This window comes from Lissotriton helveticus, chromosome 1_1 (genome assembly GCF_964261635.1).
Source record: "Lissotriton helveticus chromosome 1_1, aLisHel1.1, whole genome shotgun sequence".
Lineage (NCBI taxonomy): Eukaryota > Metazoa > Chordata > Amphibia > Caudata > Salamandridae > Lissotriton > Lissotriton helveticus.
In genome coordinates, this window is record NC_136057.1 from 216804616 (window position 1) to 216822290 (window position 17675).

The following is a 17675-nucleotide window of genomic DNA, read 5'->3' on the forward strand; positions in this document are numbered from 1 at the left end:
CTACTTAAACAGAGACTGTTTGCTTTGAAAACATTGCATAATCTATGCCCAAGAGGAAATTCCCAAAGATACTGCTGAAAATGTAATTTAGTAGGTAGTAATAGTATTTGGCACTAAATTGATTTCACAATGTCATTTTAGACACATGATTTCTAAGTCAGCCGAAATGAGATAGTACAAATTTCAGGATTTAAAATGGATTACGTGTGCTGTTGAAATTTCAAATGCTTAACACCTTCAATGCTACAGGAGATTTTCCTCCTGTGCTGAATGATCTGTAAATCCATTGTTCATGACGAGCTCAGCTCGTCATAAGCACACGACAAGTGTACTGCACGACGAGCTGAGCTCGTCATGAGCATGGAAGGGGTTAAAACATCAATTTGTTATTAAACTCTACAAATTTGATTGCTAATATATGTAACCATATTAATACATAGAGTGTAGGTCAATGTACGTCCACATTTGTTTAGCTGATTTTAAGACAGAGTATAGCAGAGCCTGGATAGCTCAGTCGGTAGAGCATCAGACTTTTAATCTGAGGGTCCAGGGTTCAAGTCCCTGTTCAGGCAGTTGCTTCCTTTAAAGAAAAATTACTCTAATTGGATGCTCTTTTTGTGTTCCCCTGCATGACGAATAAGATATTCCATTACTAAAATTGCAAAAACGTCTTTCATGGAGTTGTGAAATGCACATCTGCCTCATATATCATGTGCCATTTGACTAAACTTAAGTCGTACGTAGACTTACCTAAGGTATCATGTAACTTGAGACGGTGAATATAATTTCCCCAATTCAATATTCAAAATAAATCCATGGTTATAGTATCAAATGGACTTTATAAAGCTGATCAACATTATTTCATTTCAGAATCTCTCTGCACCTAATCAGAGTGTATTGGCTCTGTGGCGCAATGGATAGCGCATTGGACTTCTAGGTGAATGTAAAAAAGATATTCAAAGGTTGTGGGTTCGAATTCCACCAGAGTCAGTTTTATCCCTATTTATTTCCTAACTGTTTAAAAGAGTAATAAACAGTGCATGCATGCTTCTGCTTCACCAAAAAGGGCAGTGAAAGGAAGTCTATTTTAAATAGATACTATTCAAATTACGCAATCTTTGCAGAAGAGGAAATTGGCAGCTGTACTTATGAAAATGTAATTTACTCAGAAGTAAGATTTTGGGCCCTTCCTTAATTTTACAATGTCAATAAAAACATATGACTTCTAAGTCAGCAAAAAAAATGAGATAGTAGCAATTTCAGGACTTACAATAAGGTTAAATTTACTGAAGAGATTTCAAATGCTTGAAGTTCCAATTCATTATTATATTCCGCGTATTCAGTACTTAATACCGGCAACCATCTTAAGAAACGTAGTGATAGTTGGGACACTTCCAAATGTTGATAAGGTCATTTTGTGGAGCGAACTCTCCGAGCCTGGATAGCTCAGCCGGGAGAGCATCAGACTTTTAATCTGAGGGCCCAGGGTTCAAGTCCCTGTTCAGGCGGCTTGGTTAAAGAAAAGGTATATCAATTGCATACTCTTTTCAGGATCCAATGAATGGGGAGTCCTATTAGAGATGTTTCAAAAAAGTCTTAATCAAGTCATTACATACCCATCTGTCTTCTACATTATTTGACAAGGGTTAAGAAGACTTACCCAAACTGTATCATGTAGTTTGACATGTTGATTATCTTTTACCCAATTCAATGTTCAAAATGTAAGGTAGTGTCCGATTAACTTGATAAAGTTGGTCAACAGCTGATAGGTCATCTTTTTATTTGTGAATCTCTGATCACCGTGTTGAATCAGGTCGGATCTCTAGTGCAATGGATAGCGGCTTGGAGTCCTAGACGAATGTAGCAAAAGCATTCAAAGGCTTTGTGTTCAAACACCAGCTGGGTCAATTGTATCCCTCCTCTTATTTTATAACTAATTGAAACAGTAACAAGCAATGCCTGCGTCTGCATCACCAGAAACATTTACCAAAATGGCAGTGAAAGAAAGTCTACTTAAACAGAGACTGTTTGCTTTGAAAACATTGCATAATCTATGCCCAAGAGGAAATTCCCAAAGATACTGCTGAAAATGTAATTTAGTAGGTAGTAATAGTATTTGGCACTAAATTGATTTCACAATGTCATTTTAGACACATGATTTCTAAGTCAGCCGAAATGAGATAGTACAAATTTCAGGATTTAAAATGGATTACGTGTGCTGCTGAAATTTCAAATGCTTAACACCTTCAATGCTACAGGAGATTTTCCTCCTGTGCTGAATGATCTGTAAATCCATTGTTCATGACGAGCTCAGCTCGTCATAAGCACACGACAAGTGTACTGCACGACGAGCTGAGCTCGTCATGAGCATGGAAGGGGTTAAAACATCAATTTGTTATTAAACTCTACAAATTTGATTGCTAATATATGTAACCATATTAATACATAGAGTGTAGGTCAATGTACGTCCACATTTGTTTAGCTGATTTTAAGACAGAGTATAGCAGAGCCTGGATAGCTCAGTCGGTAGAGCATCAGACTTTTAATCTGAGGGTCCAGGGTTCAAGTCCCTGTTCAGGCAGTTGTTTCCTTTAAAGAAAAATTACTCTAATTGGATGCTCTTTTTGTGTTCCCCTGCATTACGAATAAGATATTCCATTACTAAAATTGCAAAAACGTCTTTCATGGAGTTGTGAAATGCACATCTGCCTCATATATCATGTGCCATTTGACTAAACTTAAGTCGTACGTAGACTTACCTAAGGTATCATGTAACTTGAGACGGTGAATATAATTTCCCCAATTCAATATTCAAAATAAATCCATGGTTATAGTATCAAATGGACTTTATAAAGCTGATCAACATTATTTCATTTCAGAATCTCTCTGCACCTAATCAGAGCGTATTGGCTCTGTGGCGCAATGGATAGCGCATTGGACTTCTAGGTGAATGTAAAAAAGATATTCAAAGGTTGTGGGTTCGAATCCCACCAGAGTCAGTTTTATCCCTATTTATTTCCTAACTGTTTAAAAGAGTAATAAACAGTGCATGCATGCTTCTGCTTCACCAAAAAGGGCAGTGAAAGGAAGTCTATTTTAAATAGATACTATTCAAATTACGCAATCTTTGCAGAAGAGGAAATTGGCAGCTGTACTTATGAAAATGTAATTTACTCAGAAGTAAGATTTTGGGCCCTTCCTTAATTTTACAATGTCAATAAAAACATATGACTTCTAAGTCAGCAAAAAAAATGAGATAGTAGCAATTTCAGGACTTACAATAAGGTTAAATTTACTGAAGAGATTTCAAATGCTTGAAGTTCCAATTCATTATTATATTCCGCGTATTCAGTACTTAATACCGGCAACCATCTTAAGAAACGTAGTGATAGTTGGGACACTTCCAAATGTTGATAAGGTCATTTTGTGGAGCGAACTCTCCGAGCCTGGATAGCTCAGCCGGGAGAGCATCAGACTTTTAATCTGAGGGCCCAGGGTTCAAGTCCCTGTTCAGGCGGCTTGGTTAAAGAAAAGGTATATCAATTGCATACTCTTTTCAGGATCCAATGAATGGGGAGTCCTATTAGAGATGTTTCAAAAAAGTCTTAATCAAGTCATTACATACCCATCTGTCTTCTACATTATTTGACAAGGGTTAAGAAGACTTACCCAAACTGTATCATGTAGTTTGACATGTTGATTATCTTTTACCCAATTCAATGTTCAAAATGTAAGGTAGTGTCCGATTAACTTGATAAAGTTGGTCAACAGCTGATAGGTCATCTTTTTATTTGTGAATCTCTGATCACCGTGTTGAATCAGGTCGGATCTCTAGTGCAATGGATAGCGGCTTGGAGTCCTAGACGAATGTAGCAAAAGCATTCAAAGGCTTTGTGTTCAAACACCAGCTGGGTCAATTTTATCCCTCCTCCTATTTTATAACTAATTGAAACAGTAACAAGCAATGCCTGCGTCTGCATCACCAGAAACATTTACCAACATGGCAGTGAAAGAAAGTCTACTTAAACAGAGACTGTTTGCTTTGAAAACATTGCATAATCTATGCCCAAGAGGAAATTCCCAAAGATACTGCTGAAAATGTCATTTAGTAGGTAGTAATAGTATTTGGCACTTTATTGATTTCACAATGTCATTTTAGACACATGATTTCTAAGTCAGCCGAAATGAGATAGTACAAATTTCAGGATTTAAAATGGATTACGTGTGCTGCTGAAATTTCAAATGCTTAACACCTTCAATGCTACAGGAGATTTTCCTCCTGTGCTGAATGATCTGTAAATCCATTGTTCATGACGAGCTCAGCTCGTCATAAGCACACGACAAGTGTACTGCATGACGAGCTGAGCTCGTCATGAGCATGGAAGGGGTTAAAACATCAATTTGTTATTAAACTCTACAAATTTGATTGCTAATATATGTAACCATATTAATACATAGAGTGTAGGTCAATGTACGTCCACATTTGTTTAGCTGATTTTAAGACAGAGTATAGCAGAGCCTGGATAGCTCAGTCGGTAGAGCATCAGACTTTTAATCTGAGGGTCCAGGGTTCAAGTCCCTGTTCAGGCGGTTGCTTCCTTTAAAGAAAAATTACTCTAATTGGATGCTCTTTTTGTGTTCCCCTGCATGACGAATAAGATATTCCATTACTAAAATTGCAAAAACGTCTTTCATGGAGTTGTGAAATGCACATCTGCCTCATATATCATGTGCCATTTGACTAAACTTAAGTCGTACGTAGACTTACCCAAGGTATCATGTAACTTGAGACGGTGAATATGATTTCCCCAATTCAATATTCAAAATAAATCCATGGTTATAGTATCAAATGAACTTTATAAAGCTGATCAACATTATTTCATTTCAGAATATCTCTGCACCTAATCAGAGCGTATTGGCTCTGTGGCGCAATGGATAGCGCATTGGACTTCTAGGTGAATGTAAAAAAGATATTCAAAGGTTGTGGGTTCGAATCCCACAAGAGTCAGTTTTATCCCTATTTATTTCATAACTGTTTAAAAGAGTAATAAACAGTGCATGCATGCTTCTGCTTCACCAAAAAGGGCAGTGAAAGGAAGTCTATTTTAAATAGATACTATTCAAATTACGCAATCTTTGCAGAAGAGGAAATTGGCAGCTGTACTTATGAAAATGTAATTTACTCAGAAGTAAGATTTTGGGCCCTTCCTTAATTTTACAATGTCAATAAAAACATATGACTTCTAAGTCAGCAAACAAAATGAGATAGTAGCAATTTCAGGACTTACAATAAGGTTAAATTTGCTGAAGAGATTTCAAATGCTTGAAGTACCAATTCATTATTATATTCCGCGTATTCAGTACTTAATACCGGCAACCATCTTAAGAAACGTAGTGATAGTTGGGACACTTCCAAATGTTGATAAGGTCATTTTGTGGAGCGACCTCTCTGAGCCTGGATAGCTCAGCCGGGAGAGCATCAGACCTTTAATCTGAGGGCCCAGGATTCAAGTCCCTGTTCAGGCGGCTTGGTTAAAGAAAAGGTATATCAATTGCATACTCTTTTCAGGATCCAATGAATGGGGAGTCCTATTAGAGATGTTTCAAAAAAGTCTTAATCAAGTCATTACATACCCATCTGTCTTCTACATTCTTTGACAAGGGTTAAGAAGACTTACCCAAACTGTATCATGTAGTTTGACATGTTGATTATCTTTTACCCAATTCAATGTTCAAAATGTAAGGTAGTGTCCGATTAACTTGAAAAAGTTGGTCAACAGCTGATAGGTCATCTTTTTATTTGTGAATCTCTGATCACCGTGTTGAATCAGGTCGGATCTCTAGTGCAATGGATAGCGGCTTGGAGTCCTAGACGAATGTAGCAAAAGCATTCAAAGGCTTTGTGTTCAAACACCAGCTGGGTCAATTTTATCCCTCCTCCTATTTTATAACTAATTGAAACAGTAACAAGCAATGCCTGCGTCTGCATCACCAGAAACATTTACCAACATGGCAGTGAAAGAAAGTCTACTTAAACAGAGACTGTTTGCTTTGAAAACATTGCATAATCTATGCCCAAGAGGAAATTCCCAAAGATACTGCTGAAAATGTAATTTAGTAGGTAGTAATAGTATTTGGCACTTTATTGATTTCACAATGTCATTTTAGACACATGATTTCTAAGTCAGCCGAAATGAGATAGTACAAATTTCAGGATTTAAAATGGATTACGTGTGCTGCTGAAATTTCAAATGCTTAACACCTTCAATGCTACAGGAGATTTTCCTCCTGTGCTGAATGATCTGTAAATCCATTGTTCATGACGAGCTCAGCTCGTCATAAGCACACGACAAGTGTACTGCACAACGAGCTGAGCTCGTCATGAGCATGGAAGGGGTTAAAACATCAATTTGTTATTAAACTCTACACATTTGATTGCTAATATATGTAACCATATTAATACATAGAGTGTAGGTCAGTGTACGTCCACATTTGTTTAGCTGATTTTAAGACAGAGTATAGCAGAGCCTGGATAGCTCAGTCGGTAGAGCATCAGACTTTTAATCTGAGGGTCCAGGGTTCAAGTCCCTGTTCAGGCGGTTGCTTCCTTTAAAGAAAAATTACTCTAATTGGATGCTCTTTTTGTGTTCCCCTGCATGACGAATAAGATATTCCATTACTAAAATTGCAAAAACGTCTTTCATGGAGTTGTGAAATGCACATCTGCCTCATATATCATGTGCCATTTGACTAAACTTAAGTCGTACGTAGACTTACCTAAGGTATCATGTAACTTGAGACGGTGAATATAATTTCCCCAATTCAATATTCAAAATAAATCCATGGTTATAGTATCAAATGAACTTTATAAAGCTGATCAACATTATTTCATTTCCGAATATCTCTGCACCTAATCAGAGCGTATTGGCTCTGTGGCGCAATGGATAGCGCATTGGACTTCTAGGTGAATGTAAAAAAGATATTCAAAGGTTGTGGGTTCGAATCCCACCAGAGTCAGTTTTATCCCTATTTATTTCATAACTGTTTAAAAGAGTAATAAACAGTGCATGCATGCTTCTGCTTCACCAAAAAGGGCAGTGAAAGGAAGTCTATTTTAAATAGATACTATTCAAATTACGCAATCTTTGCAGAAGAGGAAATTGGCAGCTGTACTTATGAAAATGTAATTTACTCAGAAGTAAGATTTTGGGCCCTTCCTTAATTTTACAATGTCAATAAAAACATATGACTTCTAAGTCAGCAAAAAAAATGAGATAGTAGCAATTTCAGGACTTACAATAAGGTTAAATTTACTGAAGAGATTTCAAATGCTTGAAGTACCAATTCATTATTATATTCCGCGTATTCAGTACTTAATACAGGCAACCATCTTAAGAAACGTAGTGATAGTTGGGACACTTCCAAATGTTGATAAGGTCATTTTGTGGAGCGCCCTCTCCGAGCCTGGATAGCTCAGTCGGGAGAGCATCACACTTTTAATCTGAGGGCCCAGGGTTCAAGTCCCTGTTCAGGCGGCTTGGTTAAAGAAAAGGTATATCAATTGCATACTCTTTTCAGGATCCAATGAATGGGGAGTCCTATTAGAGATGTTTCAAAAAAGTCTTAATCAAGTCATTACATACCCATCTGTCTTCTACATTCTTTGACAAGGGTTAAGAAGACTTACCCAAACTGTATCATGTAGTTTGTTGATTATCTTTTACCCAATTCAATGTTCAAAATGTAAGGTAGTGTCCAATTAACTTGATAAAGTTGGTCAACAGCTGATAGGTCATCTTTTTATTTGTGAATCTCTGATCACCGTGTTGAATCAGGTCGGATCTCTAGTGCAATGCATAGCGGCTTGGAGTCCTAGACGAATGTAGCAAAAGCATTCAAAGGCTTTGTGTTCAAACACCAGCTGGGTCAATTTTATCCCTCCTCCTATTTTATAACTAATTGAAACAGTAACAAGCAATGCCTGCGTCTGCATCACCAGAAACATTTACCAAAATGGCAGTGAAAGAAAGTCTACTTAAACAGAGACTGTTTGCTTTGAAAACATTGCATAATCTATGCCCAAGAGGAAATTCCCAAAGATACTGCTGAAAATGTAATTTAGTAGGTAGTAATAGTATTTGGCACTTTATTGATTTCACAATGTGATTTTAGACACATGATTTCTAAGTCAGCCGAAATGAGATAGTACAAATTTCAGGATTTAAAATGGATTACGTGTGCTGCTGAAATTTCAAATGCTTAACACCTTCAATGCTACAGGAGATTTTCCTCCTGTGCTGAATGATCTGTAAATCCATTGTTCATGACGAGCTCAGCTCGTCATAAGCACACGACAAGTGTACTGCACGACGAGCTGAGCTCGTCATGAGCATGGAAGGGGTTAAAACATCAATTTGTTATTAAACTCTACAAATTTGATTGCTAATATATGTAACCATATTAATACATAGAGTGTAGGTCAGTGTACGTCCACATTTGTTTAGCTGATTTTAAGACAGAGTATAGCAGAGCCTGGATAGCTCAGTCGGTAGAGCATCAGACTTTTAATCTGAGGGTCCAGGGTTCAAGTCCCTGTTCAGGCGGTTGCTTCCTTTAAAGAAAAATTACTCTAATTGGATGCTCTTTTTGTGTTCCCCTGCATGACGAATAAGATATTCCATTACTAAAATTGCAAAAACGTCTTTCATGGAGTTGTGAAATGCACATCTGCCTCATATATCATGTGCCATTTGACTAAACTTAAGTCGTACGTAGACTTACCTAAGGTATCATGTAACTTGAGACGGTGAATATAATTTCCCCAATTCAATATTCAAAATAAATCCATGGTTATAGTATCAAATGAACTTTATAAAGCTGATCAACATTATTTCATTTCAGAATATCTCTGCACCTAATCAGAGCGTATTGGCTCTGTGGTGCAATGGATAGCGCATTGGACTTCTAGGTGAATGTAAAAAAGATATTCAAAGGTTGTGGGTTCGAATCCCACCAGAGTCAGTTTTATCCCTATTTATTTCATAACTGTTTAAAAGAGTAATAAACAGTGCATGCATGCTTCTGCTTCACCAAAAAGGGCAGTGAAAGGAAGTCTATTTTAAATAGATACTATTCAAATTACGCAATCTTTGCAGAAGAGGAAATTGGCAGCTGTACTTATGAAAATGTAATTTACTCAGAAGTAAGATTTCGGGCCCTTCCTTAATTTTACAATGTCAATAAAAACATATGACTTCTAAGTCAGCAAAAAAAATGAGATAGTAGCAATTTCAGGACTTACAATAAGGTTAAATTTACTGAAGAGATTTCAAATGCTTGAAGTACCAATTCATTATTATATTCCGCGTATTCAGTACTTAATACCGGCAACCATCTTAAGAAACGTAGTGATAGTTGGGACACTTCCAAATGTTGATAAGGTCATTTTGTGGAGCGACCTCTCCGAGTCTGGATAGCTCAGCCGGGAGAGCATCAGACTTTTAATCTGAGGGCCCAGGGTTCAAGTCCCTGTTCAGGCGGCTTGGTTAAAGAAAAGGTATATCAATTGCATACTCTTTTCAGGATCCAATGAATGGGGAGTCCTATTAGAGATGTTTCAAAAAAGTCTTAATCAAGTCATTACATACCCATCTGTCTTCTACATTCTTTGACAAGGGTTAAGAAGACTTACCCAAACTGTATCATGTAGTTTGACATGTTGATTATCTTTTACCCAATTCAATGTTCAAAATGTAAGGTAGTGTCCGATTAACTTGATAAAGTTGGTCAACAGCTGATAGGTCATCTTTTTATTTGTGAATCTCTGATCACCGTGTTGAATCAGGTCGGATCTCTAGTGCAATGGATAGCGGCTTGGAGTCCTAGACGAATGTAGCAAAAGCATTCAAAGGCTTTGTGTTCAAACACCAGCTGGGTCAATTTTATCCCTCCTCCTATTTTATAACTAATTGAAACAGTAACAAGCAATGCCTGCGTCTGCATCACCAGAAACATTTACCAAAATGGCAGTGAAAGAAAGTCTACTTAAACAGAGACTGTTTGCTTTGAAAACATTGCATAATCTATGCCCAAGAGGAAATTCCCAAAGATACTGCTGAAAATGTAATTTAGTAGGTAGTAATAGTATTTGGCACTTTATTGATTTCACAATGTCATTTTAGACACATGATTTCTAAGTCAGCCGAAATGAGATAGTACAAATTTCAGGATTTAAAATGGATTACGTGTGCTGCTGAAATTTCAAATGCTTAACACCTTCAATGCTACAGGAGATTTTCCTCCTGTGCTGAATGATCTGTAAATCCATTGTTCATGACGAGCTCAGCTCGTCATAAGCACACGACAAGTGTACTGCACGACGAGCTGAGCTCGTCATGAGCATGGAAGGGGTTAAAACATCAATTTGTTATTAAACTCTACAAATTTGATTGCTAATATATGTAACCATATTAATACATAGAGTGTAGGTCAATGTACGTCCACATTTGTTTAGCTGATTTTAAGACAGAGTATGACAGAGTATAGCAGAGCCTGGATAGCTCAGTCGGTAGAGCATCAGACTTTTAATCTGAGAGTCCAGGGTTCAAGTCCCTGTTCAGGCGGTTGCTTCCTTTAAAGAAAAATTACTCTAATTGGATGCTCTTTTTGTGTTCCCCTGCATGACGAATAAGATATTCCATTACTAAAATTGCAAAAACGTCTTTCATGGAGTTGTGAAATGCACATCTGCCTCATATATCATGTGCCATTTGACTAAACTTAAGTCGTACGTAGACTTACCTAAGGTATCATGTAACTTGAGACGGTGAATATAATTTCCCCAATTCAATATTCAAAATAAATCCATGGTTATAGTATCAAATGAACTTTATAAAGCTGATCAACATTATTTCATTTCAGAATATCTCTGCACCTAATCAGAGCGTATTGGCTCTGTGGCGCAATGGATAGCGCATTGGACTTCTAGGTGAATGTAAAAAAGATATTCAAAGGTTGTGGGTTCGAATCCCACCAGAGTCAGTTTTATCCCTATTTATTTCATAACTGTTTAAAAGAGTAATAAACAGTGCATGCATGCTTCTGCTTCACCAAAAAGGGCAGTGAAAGGAAGTCTATTTTAAATAGATACTATTCAAATTACGCAATCTTTGCAGAAGAGGAAATTGGCAGCTGTACTTATGAAAATGTAATTTACTCAGAAGTAAGATTTTGGGCCCTTCCTTAATTTTACAATGTCAATAAAAACATATGACTTCTAAGTCAGCAAAAAAAATGAGATAGTAGCAATTTCAGGACTTACAATAAGGTTAAATTTACTGAAGAGATTTCAAATGCTTGAAGTACCAATTCATTATTATATTCCGCGTATTCAGTACTTAATACCGGCAACCATCTTAAGAAACGTAGTGATAGTTGGGACACTTCCAAATGTTGATAAGGTCATTTTGTGGAGCGACCTCTCCGAGCCTGGATAGCTCAGCCGGGAGAGCATCAGACTTTTAATCTGAGGGCCCAGGGTTCAAGTCCCTGTTCAGGCGGCTTGGTTAAAGAAAAGGTATATCAATTGCATACTCTTTTCAGGATCCAATGAATGGGGAGTCCTATTAGAGATGTTTCAAAAAAGTCTTAATCAAGTCATTACATACCCATCTGTCTTCTACATTCTTTGACAAGGGTTAAGAAGACTTACCCAAACTGTATCATGTAGTTTGACATGTTGATTATCTTTTACCCAATTCAATGTTCAAAATGTAAGGTAGTGTCCGATTAACTTGATAAAGTTGGTCAACAGCTGATAGGTCATCTTTTTATTTGTGAATCTCTGATCACCGTGTTGAATCAGGTCGGATCTCTAGTGCAATGGATAGCGGCTTGGAGTCCTAGACGAATGTAGCAAAAGCATTCAAAGGCTTTGTGTTCAAACACCAGCTGGGTCAATTTTATCCCTCCTCCTATTTTATAACTAATTGAAACAGTAACAAGCAATGCCTGCGTCTGCATCACCAGAAACATTTACCAACATGGCAGTGAAAGAAAGTCTACTTAAACAGAGACTGTTTGCTTTGAAAACATTGCATAATCTATGCCCAAGAGGAAATTCCCAAAGATACTGCTGAAAATGTAATTTAGTAGGTAGTAATAGTATTTGGCACTTTATTGATTTCACAATGTCATTTTAGACACATGATTTCTAAGTCAGCCGAAATGAGATAGTACAAATTTCAGGATTTAAAATGGATTACGTGTGCTGCTGAAATTTCAAATGCTTAACACCTTCAATGCTACAGGAGATTTTCCTCCTGTGCTGAATGATCTGTAAATCCATTGTTCATGACGAGCTCAGCTCGTCATAAGCACACGACAAGTGTACTGCACGACGAGCTGAGCTCGTCATGAGCATGGAAGGGGTTAAAACATCAATTTGTTATTAAACTCTACAAATTTGATTGCTAATATATGTAACCATATTAATACATAGAGTGTAGGTCAATGTACGTCCACATTTGTTTAGCTGATTTTAAGACAGAGTATGACAGAGTATAGCAGAGCCTGGATAGCTCAGTCGGTAGAGCATCAGACTTTTAATCTGAGGGTCCAGGGTTCAAGTCCCTGTTCAGGCGGTTGCTTCCTTTAAAGAAAAACTACTCTAATTGGATGCTCTTTTTGTGTTCCCCTGCATGACGAATAAGATATTCCATTACTAAAATTGCAAAAACGTCTTTCATGGAGTTGTGAAATGCACATCTGCCTCATATATCATGTGCCATTTGACTAAACTTAAGTCGTACGTAGACTTACCTAAGGTATCATGTAACTTGAGACGGTGAATATAATTTCCCCAATTCAATATTCAAAATAAATCCATGGTTATAGTATCAAATGAACTTTATAAAGCTGATCAACATTATTTCATTTCAGAATATCTCTGCACCTAATCAGAGCGTATTGGCTCTGTGGCGCAATGGATAGCGCATTGGACTTCTAGGTGAATGTAAAAAAGATATTCAAAGGTTGTGGGTTCGAATCCCACCAGAGTCAGTTTTATCCCTATTTATTTCATAACTGTTTAAAAGAGTAATAAACAGTGCATGCATGCTTCTGCTTCACCAAAAAGGGCAGTGAAAGGAAGTCTATTTTAAATAGATACTATTCAAATTACGCAATCTTTGCAGAAGAGGAAATTGGCAGCTGTACTTATGAAAATGTAATTTACTCAGAAGTAAGATTTTGGGCCCTTCCTTAATTTTACAATGTCAATAAAAACATATGACTTCTAAGTCAGCAAAAAAAATGAGATAGTAGCAATTTCAGGACTTACAATAAGGTTAAATTTACTGAAGAGATTTCAAATGCTTGAAGTACCAATTCATTATTATATTCCGCGTATTCAGTACTTAATACCGGCAACCATCTTAAGAAACGTAGTGATAGTTGGGACACTTCCAAATGTTGATAAGGTCATTTTGTGGAGCGACCTCTCCGAGCCTGGATAGCTCAGCCGGGAGAGCATCAGACTTTTAATCTGAGGGCCCAGGGTTCAAGTCCCTGTTCAGGCGGCTTGGTTAAAGAAAAGGTATATCAATTGCATACTCTTTTCAGGATCCAATGAATGGGGAGTCCTATTAGAGATGTTTCAAAAAAGTCTTAATCAAGTCATTACATACCCATCTGTCTTCTACATTCTTTGACAAGGGTTAAGAAGACTTACCCAAACTGTATCATGTAGTTTGACATGTTGATTATCTTTTACCCAATTCAATGTTCAAAATGTAAGGTAGTGTCCGATTAACTTGATAAAGTTGGTCAACAGCTGATAGGTCATCTTTTTATTTGTGAATCTCTGATCACCGTGTTGAATCAGGTCGGATCTCTAGTGCAATGGATAGCGGCTTGGAGTCCTAGACGAATGTAGCAAAAGCATTCAAAGGCTTTGTGTTCAAACACCAGCTGGGTCAATTTTATCCCTCCTCCTATTTTATAACTAATTGAAACAGTAACAAGCAATGCCTGCGTCTGCATCACCAGAAACATTTACCAACATGGCAGTGAAAGAAAGTCTACTTAAACAGAGACTGTTTGCTTTGAAAACATTGCATAATCTATGCCCAAGAGGAAATTCCCAAAGATACTGCTGAAAATGTAATTTAGTAGGTAGTAATAGTATTTGGCACTTTATTGATTTCACAATGTCATTTTAGACACATGATTTCTAAGTCAGCCGAAAATGAGATAGTCCAAATTTCAGGATTTAAAATGGATTACGTGTGCTGCTGAAATTTCAAATGCTTAACACCTTCAATGCTACAGGAGATTTTCCTCCTGTGCTGAATGATCTGTAAATCCATTGTTCATGACGAGCTCAGCTCGTCATAAGCACACGACAAGTGTACTGCATGACGAGCTGAGCTCGTCATGAGCATGGAAGGGGTTAAAACATCAATTTGTTATTAAACTCTACAAATTTGATTGCTAATATATGTAACCATATTAATACACAGAGTGTAGGTCAGTGTACGTCCACATTTGTTTAGCTGATTTTAAGACAAAGTATAGCAGAGCCTGGATAGCTCAGTCGGTAGAGCATCAGCCTTTTAATCTGAGGGTCCAGGGTTCAAGTCCCTGTTCAGGCGGTTGCTTCCTTTAAAGAAAAATTACTCTAATTGGATGCTCTTTTTGTGTTCCCCTGCATGACGAATAAGATATTCCATTACTAAAATTGCAAAAACGTCTTTCATGGAGTTGTGAAATGCACATCTGCCTCATATACCATGTGCCATTTGACTAAACTTAAGTCGTACGTAGACTTACCTAAGGTATCATGTAACTTGAGATTGTGAATATAATTTCCCCAATTCAATATTCAAAATAAATCCATGGTTATAGTATCAAATGAACTTTATAAAGCTGATCAACATTATTTCATTTCCGAATATCTCTGCACCTAATCAGAGCGTATTGGCTCTGTGGCGCAATGGATAGCGCATTGGACTTCTAGGTGAATGTAAAAAAGATATTCAAAGGTTGTGGGTTCGAATCCCACCAGAGTCAGTTTTATCCCTATTTATTTCATAACTGTTTAAAAGAGTAATAAACAGTGCATGCATGCTTCTGCTTCACCAAAAAGGGCAGTGAAAGGAAGTCTATTTTAAATAGATACTATTCAAATTACGCAATCTTTGCAGAAGAGGAAATTGGCAGCTGTACTTATGAAAATGTAATTTACTCAGAAGTAAGATTGTGGGCCCTTCCTTAATTTTACAATGTCAATAAAAACATATGACTTCTAAGTCAGCAAAAAAAATGAGATAGTAGCAATTTCAGGACTTACAATAAGGTTAAATTTACTGAAGAGATTTCAAATGCTTGAAGTACCAATTCATTATTATATTCCGCGTATTCAGTACTTAATACCGGCAACCATCTTAAGAAACGTAGTGATAGTTGGGACACTTCCAAAAGTTGATAAGGTCATTTTGTGGAGCGCCCTCTCCGAGCCTGGATAGCTCAGTCGGGAGAGCATCACACTTTTAATCTGAGGGCCCAGGGTTCAAGTCCCTGTTCAGGCGGCTTGGTTAAAGAAAAGGTATATCAATTGCATACTCTTTTCAGGATCCAATGAATGGGGAGTCCTATTAGAGATGTTTCAAAAAAGTCTTAATCAAGTCATTACATACCCATCTGTCTTCTACATTCTTTGACAAGGGTTAAGAAGACTTACCCAAACTGTATCATGTAGTTTGTTGATTATCTTTTACCCAATTCAATGTTCAAAATGTAAGGTAGTGTCCAATTAACTTGATAAAGTTGGTCAACAGCTGATAGGTCATCTTTTTATTTGTGAATCTCTGATCACCGTGTTGAATCAGGTCGGATCTCTAGTGCAATGCATAGCGGCTTGGAGTCCTAGACGAATGTAGCAAAAGCATTCAAAGGCTTTGTGTTCAAACACCAGCTGGGTCAATTTTATCCCTCCTCCTATTTTATAACTAATTGAAACAGTAACAAGCAATGCCTGCGTCTGCATCACCAGAAACATTTACCAAAATGGCAGTGAAAGAAAGTCTACTTAAACAGAGACTGTTTGCTTTGAAAACATTGCATAATCTATGCCCAAGAGGAAATTCCCAAAGATACTGCTGAAAATGTAATTTAGTAGGTAGTAATAGTATTTGGCACTTTATTGATTTCACAATGTCATTTTAGACACATGATTTCTAAGTCAGCCGAAATGAGATAGTACAAATTTCAGGATTTAAAATGGATTACGTGTGCTGCTGAAATTTCAAATGCTTAACACCTTCAATGCTACAGGAGATTTTCCTCCTGTGCTGAATGATCTGTAAATCCATTGTTCATGACGAGCTCAGCTCGTCATAAGCACACGACAAGTGTACTGCACGACGAGCTGAGCTCGTCATGAGCATGGAAGGGGTTAAAACATCAATTTGTTATTAAACTCTACAAATTTGATTGCTAATATATGTAACCATATTAATACATAGAGTGTAGGTCAGTGTACGTCCACATTTGTTTAACTGATTTTAAGACAGAGTATAGCAGAGCCTGGATAGCTCAGTCGGTAGAGCATCAGACTTTTAATCTGAGGGTCCAGGGTTCAAGTCCCTGTTCAGGCGGTTGCTTCCTTTAAAGAAAAATTACTCTAATTGGATGCTCTTTTTGTGTTCCCCTGCATGACGAATAAGATATTCCATTACTAAAATTGCAAAAACGTCTTTCATGGAGTTGTGAAATGCACATCTGCCTCATATATCATGTGCCATTTGACTAAACTTAAGTCGTACGTAGACTTACCTAAGGTATCATGTAACTTGAGACGGTGAATATAATTTCCCCAATTCAATATTCAAAATAAATCCATGGTTATAGTATCAAATGAACTTTATAAAGCTGATCAACATTATTTCATTTCAGAATATCTCTGCACCTAATCAGAGTGTATTGGCTCTGTGGTGCAATGGATAGCGCATTGGACTTCTAGGTGAATGTAAAAAAGATATTCAAAGGTTGTGGGTTCGAATCCCACCAGAGTCAGTTTTATCCCTATTTATTTCATAACTGTTTAAAAGAGTAATAAACAGTGCATGCATGCTTCTGCTTCACCAAAAAGGGCAGTGAAAGGAAGTCTATTTTAAATAGATACTATTCAAATTACGCAATCTTTGCAGAAGAGGAAATTGGCAGCTGTACTTATGAAAATGTAATTTACTCAGAAGTAAGATTTCGGGCCCTTCCTTAATTTTACAATGTCAATAAAAACATATGACTTCTAAGTCAGCAAAAAAAATGAGATAGTAGCAATTTCAGGACTTACAATAAGGTTAAATTTACTGAAGAGATTTCAAATGCTTGAAGTACCAATTCATTATTATATTCCGCGTATTCAGTACTTAATACCGGCAACCATCTTAAGAAACGTAGTGATAGTTGGGACACTTCCAAATGTTGATAAGGTCATTTTGTGGAGCGACCTCTCCGAGCCTGGATAGCTCAGCCGGGAGAGCATCAGACTTTTAATCTGAGGGCCCAGGGTTCAAGTCCCTGTTCAGGCGGCTTGGTTAAAGAAAAGGTATATCAATTGCATACTCTTTTCAGGATCCAATGAATGGGGAGTCCTATTAGAGATGTTTCAAAAA

The 17675-nt window shown here is 37.2% G+C and overlaps 14 non-coding genes across 14 annotated transcripts; all 14 read left to right on the top strand.

Moving 5' to 3' along the window:
* The first annotated feature begins 499 nt into the window (after positions 1 to 499).
* TRNAK-UUU (transfer RNA lysine (anticodon UUU)) lies at positions 500 to 572 on the top strand. Its single transcript has one exon. It is a non-coding gene; the product is annotated as a tRNA-Lys (tRNA).
* Positions 573 to 2508: 1936 nt separating this feature from the next.
* Positions 2509 to 2581, top strand: TRNAK-UUU (transfer RNA lysine (anticodon UUU)). The gene has a single exon. It is a non-coding gene; the product is annotated as a tRNA-Lys (tRNA).
* Positions 2582 to 2908: 327 nt separating this feature from the next.
* Positions 2909 to 2999, top strand: TRNAR-UCU (transfer RNA arginine (anticodon UCU)). The gene is given in 2 exon segments: positions 2909 to 2945; positions 2964 to 2999. It is a non-coding gene; the product is annotated as a tRNA-Arg (tRNA).
* Positions 3000 to 4517: 1518 nt separating this feature from the next.
* On the top strand, positions 4518 to 4590 carry TRNAK-UUU (transfer RNA lysine (anticodon UUU)). Its single transcript has one exon. It is a non-coding gene; the product is annotated as a tRNA-Lys (tRNA).
* Positions 4591 to 6526: 1936 nt separating this feature from the next.
* On the top strand, positions 6527 to 6599 carry TRNAK-UUU (transfer RNA lysine (anticodon UUU)). The gene has a single exon. It is a non-coding gene; the product is annotated as a tRNA-Lys (tRNA).
* Positions 6600 to 6926: 327 nt separating this feature from the next.
* TRNAR-UCU (transfer RNA arginine (anticodon UCU)) lies at positions 6927 to 7017 on the top strand. The gene is given in 2 exon segments: positions 6927 to 6963; positions 6982 to 7017. It is a non-coding gene; the product is annotated as a tRNA-Arg (tRNA).
* Positions 7018 to 8530: 1513 nt separating this feature from the next.
* On the top strand, positions 8531 to 8603 carry TRNAK-UUU (transfer RNA lysine (anticodon UUU)). The gene has a single exon. It is a non-coding gene; the product is annotated as a tRNA-Lys (tRNA).
* Positions 8604 to 8930: 327 nt separating this feature from the next.
* On the top strand, positions 8931 to 9021 carry TRNAR-UCU (transfer RNA arginine (anticodon UCU)). The gene is given in 2 exon segments: positions 8931 to 8967; positions 8986 to 9021. It is a non-coding gene; the product is annotated as a tRNA-Arg (tRNA).
* Positions 9022 to 10949: 1928 nt separating this feature from the next.
* On the top strand, positions 10950 to 11040 carry TRNAR-UCU (transfer RNA arginine (anticodon UCU)). Its single transcript is given in 2 exon segments — positions 10950 to 10986; positions 11005 to 11040. It is a non-coding gene; the product is annotated as a tRNA-Arg (tRNA).
* A 1528-nt stretch (positions 11041 to 12568) lies between these two features.
* On the top strand, positions 12569 to 12641 carry TRNAK-UUU (transfer RNA lysine (anticodon UUU)). The gene has a single exon. It is a non-coding gene; the product is annotated as a tRNA-Lys (tRNA).
* Positions 12642 to 12968: 327 nt separating this feature from the next.
* Positions 12969 to 13059, top strand: TRNAR-UCU (transfer RNA arginine (anticodon UCU)). The gene is given in 2 exon segments: positions 12969 to 13005; positions 13024 to 13059. It is a non-coding gene; the product is annotated as a tRNA-Arg (tRNA).
* Positions 13060 to 14978: 1919 nt separating this feature from the next.
* Positions 14979 to 15069, top strand: TRNAR-UCU (transfer RNA arginine (anticodon UCU)). Its single transcript is given in 2 exon segments — positions 14979 to 15015; positions 15034 to 15069. It is a non-coding gene; the product is annotated as a tRNA-Arg (tRNA).
* Positions 15070 to 16582: 1513 nt separating this feature from the next.
* TRNAK-UUU (transfer RNA lysine (anticodon UUU)) lies at positions 16583 to 16655 on the top strand. Its single transcript has one exon. It is a non-coding gene; the product is annotated as a tRNA-Lys (tRNA).
* A 327-nt stretch (positions 16656 to 16982) lies between these two features.
* TRNAR-UCU (transfer RNA arginine (anticodon UCU)) lies at positions 16983 to 17073 on the top strand. Its single transcript is given in 2 exon segments — positions 16983 to 17019; positions 17038 to 17073. It is a non-coding gene; the product is annotated as a tRNA-Arg (tRNA).
* Positions 17074 to 17675: the final 602 nt, after the last annotated feature.